Genomic DNA, 4337 nt, shown 5'->3' with positions numbered 1-4337 from the left:
AGGTAGTTCTTGAACCATGTATGCAGTGTTCGTCTTATACCTATTGAGTATAGTTTGGTGAGTAGTATGTCATGTTCAAGTGTGTCAGATGCTTTGGTTAGGTCCAGCAGTATAAGGACGACGTACTTGTTTTTGTCGATAGCTTTGTTTATTGTGTCGACGATGTCTTCTAATAAAGTAATGGTGCTTTTTGTTTTCTGAAAGCCATATTGGTTTTGTGAGATTATGCTGTTCTGTAAATAGTTCTGTAGTCTGGTGTGTGTTATTTTTTCTAGAATTTTTGAGATGACTGGTAGTGTAGCTATTGGTCTGTAGTTCTGAGTATCGTTTCTTCTGCCGTGTTTGTATATTGGCGTAATTACTGCAGTTTTTAGTTGTTGTTGAATAATGCCTATGTCGAATATTATGTTCACGAGTTTCAAAAGTATTGGATTTATTTGTTCAAAGTGTGCTATAACGTCTATGAGTCTTATTTTGTCTATTCCTGGAGTGGTCTTTGGTTTTAGTTGTAGGATTGCTTCTTTCAGTTCCTGTTATGTTATGGGTGGAAAATACATCGTTTGTTCTTGACTTTGTGTCGGTAGTTTTTTGTTGATCGTTGGTAGTTTGTCTTTTTTGAGTTGTTTGATGTTGTTTGTGAAAGCATGGTTGAATGAGTCTGCTAGTTCCTCTTGATTTGTGTCCTGTCCTGGCAAAGAAGCTTTTTGCAATAAAATCTTGTGCTGAAGTTTTCTCTTTTCGGGTTACTAATTCGTTGAGTGTAGCCCATGTTTGCTTAATGTTGTCGTTATATTCCATGAATTTTTGGAAGTAGTAGAGTCTTTTTGCCCTACGAATTTTTGTTGTTAGTTTATTTCTTGTGTTTTTGTATAAGGTTTGTAAATATGTGCTACTGGCTGACTTTTTAAGTTTTTTCCATAGATTTTCTTTTACAGTAATAGTATTTAGTATGTCTTCATTTATCCATGGATTGTTGTCTGTTTGTCGCCTCGTTTGTGTAGGTTTTGTTGCTTTTTTGTATATTTCTGTGAACTTTAGTTGAAAATTCTCCTATAATGTTACAGGATCGTTTAAGTAGGGAATTTCAGTCTGTATTTTTTACTTGGTTATCGACAATGCACTTTAGTATGATCGAGTTTTGTCGACGTTTGTGGTGATGGGAGACGGGGGGGGGTAGGAAACATAATAAAACGAAGTTGAGACAAAGTAGCGATCGTACGTTAACATACGGGATGGGACCCCGTATGTTGATATGATCACTGCATGATTGTGTTAGTGAGTTATTGAGTATTTCTTCTCTTGTTGGGGAGTTAATGGTAGAGTTTATGTTGTACTGACTTAGTATATCAAGATATGTGTTAGTGGTTGAAGAAGCGTGGGCAAGAGTATTTATGTTAATGTCTCCTATTAGGATGAGCCTGTGTGTTGTACGTGGTTCGATGCCGCTTAGCCATGTTTCTAACTCGTGAAGAAAACAGAGTGGATTAGTATATGGGGGGTCTGTATATTGTGTTTATTGTGTATTTGATACTATTGTGGCTATTTGTGATTTCCAAAATTGAGTGTTTCCGCATGTTCGAAGTGAGTTTGTTTTTCTGTCACATTGTATTTTTCTTTGATATATGCCACAATGCCACCTCCTCTTTTGTTTGGTCTACATAAATTGTAGGTTTGATAATTATTTATGTTCTATGCGTAAATTTCTGTGTCGTTTATTGCAACTTCGGTCAATATTAGCGCATCTATGTTTATCATGGTATAATTGAGCTGTGTTATCAATGTAAGACAGTGTTTTTTATACTTCTTATGTTTGTGTGTATGATAGTGAAGTTGGTGTTGGTGGAAATGTTGCCTGACCATTTCTTCAAATGGTCAAAGACCATGAAGTTTATGTTGTCTGACTGGATATGTTCGCCTATGTTTGTGATCTCCATTATATAGTTTTTAAATGAGTTCTAATCTTATTCTTAAAGATGTGAAAAGTTAGTATTTTATATTGGTCGGCTGTGTAAGTCGGATTCACTTGTAATTATGTATACTCGAGTGTTTTCATTCTTTCTCAAAAATATCTGGGAATTCTTTGTCCACGGGAACTTGTAGTTTTTCTCTGTTTTTGTCTTCCTTGCTTGGTATAGAAGATTTTTGAAGTATGGAGTTCAGTGTTCCGTTATATAGATTGGTGTTAGGAGTTTCTTATCAGTTAGGATCGTTGTTGTCAGCCTTGTTTTCTTGCATGCTGTAAGAATGGAGTAGTAGATTTCTCAGATTTCTGTTGGTAAAACGAGCGATGATTGGTGGCAGTCTCTCTTTATTTTTTGTGGGCCTCGGTTGATATAGGTGATATCTGTGGTTGCGATTTGAATTCATATTTTGCTGCCAATCAGTTGCATTATGTTCCTTAAGTCTTCTGTATTTTCTTTCGTTATTCCCTCAATTTGAAGTTCTTTTTTTCTTTCTTTTTGTAGCATGTGTTCCATTTGACAGTTGAGTGTGTTTACTTCTTTCCGCAATTCTTGATTTTCGCGTTGGAGTGTTTCTTGCGTTTCTATCGCTACCGTTAATTTCGTCTTTATTTCTCGCACGGTTCCTACATTTTTTCAGAGGTCTCGTTATTGAACTGCATGTAATGCTCATACTCCTCGAATTTTTTGTTAATTTGGTCCATGTGTGCATTTAATAAGTCTTTCACCATGAGTTTAAATGAATCAAAGTTATCTGTAATTTTAGGATCCGGAAGTGGCTTACCTTGATGTGCGTCGTTTCTTTTCTTTGGTGTCTGGTCTTTGTTCTTCGTTTTCTCACGGCACTGTTGACATCGCCATGTGGTCCGTTTCACGGCTCCTTTTGCTTTCCGTGCTTTCTGAGATCCCTGAACAGTGGAAGTGTTGCTTTTTTGTTACATCAGGAACAATGCGGCCCGTCCCTTTCATCGCTTAATGGCTTATTGCATTTGTTACAGCTCATTTTGCTTGAACTTCGCTGTCTCGGTGATCTTTAGCCTTTCTTCCCGTTAGCGACTATAGTGCGACTTTTAAAATGGCGACGTCCTTTGTCCTTTGTTCTTCGTTGACTGGTGACTGCAGTACACTCTATGAACTTCCAACACTGAAAATTTGAATCTTACTTATCAGATTTTGGTAATTTGAACGTACTTGTCTTCAGCGTGACTAGTAGAATTAAATAGTAGCACTTTCAAATTAGAAACATGAGTTAAATAACACTTTAAACCTATAAAACCATGAGCAGCGATACAGCGTACGTACGTGCATCCAGACGGATTATATAATAATAATAATAATAATAAGTTCCTTCCGACTATGACATCGTAAAATCTAAAACTTTCGATCCTTGGCGAACTGATTAGACCTTCATATCGGCAGTTTTTAATTAATCTATCTAGTTCGGTGTTCGTTGGCCTTTCGTTTTTGTTAGTTTTACAGATTCACCTTTATGGACAATTTAAGAATAATCATAACTACAGGTGATTTTACAGACATCCCTTTGTAGGCTTATAGGTTGTTTAATCTTTGAAATGCTGATAGATAACAAATTCTAAAAGACAATTAAAAGATTTTTCTGTTATCTGAGATATTGCATTTACAAGAGGTCTCGACATTATGGACGATTTATGTATTTTAGAAGTATTAATATTGTTATTTATGTATTTTGGAAGTATGAATATTTACGTATTTGAATTGTATGAATAATTGCATCAATCTAAGCTTTGGAATAATTTGGGAGGGAGGCACATTCATTTTCAAGGTTTATTTGCTTAAGTTTTTGAAGAGTATTTAATGCTAATTTCTTTGAGACTTGAAAGTAATACTTATTTGCCTATGTCAGCTTACTGGCAACACGATATTTTACAGATTATAGGCCTGATAAATGAAACTATTAATTCTAATCTTCTATAAAAAAGTTTTTTAAAAAATAAAAACTTAAAAAATATGCCATACTTTAGGAGCACCTATATTATTAAAAGCAACGAAAGTTAGGCAACGAATTTTGAGAACTGCAAGATGCACATAGTTAGACCAAAAAAGGAACGGAATTAACAAAAAATAAAATCAATCGAAGAAAACTAAAAAAAATAAAGAAAATTGGATAGAACATGCATCTTAACATGTTCTGTATCTGATATTTTAACATCTATAACATTTGTTTTATTAATTGCTTTTACAATTTTACTTTTTGTTTTATTACATTATCAGCTTAGCTATTGTAAAGTGTATTCCTCCGCTAATTAGAATCGATATTCATTAATAAATGCTCGTAAAAACTTGTGACTGCTGAAATGCGAATTAATGCGGGTGGTTTAACGTAGGAAACTGAACTAG

The sequence above is a fragment of the Typopeltis vanoorti genome, chromosome 16 (genome assembly GCF_054136105.1).
Source record: "Typopeltis vanoorti isolate ZY-2024b chromosome 16, IOZ_Tvanoo_1.0, whole genome shotgun sequence".
NCBI classification, from domain to species: Eukaryota; Metazoa; Arthropoda; class Arachnida; order Uropygi; family Thelyphonidae; genus Typopeltis; species Typopeltis vanoorti.
The sequence above is the reverse complement of the archived record's forward strand: the minus strand, read 5'-3'. Positions refer to the sequence as shown.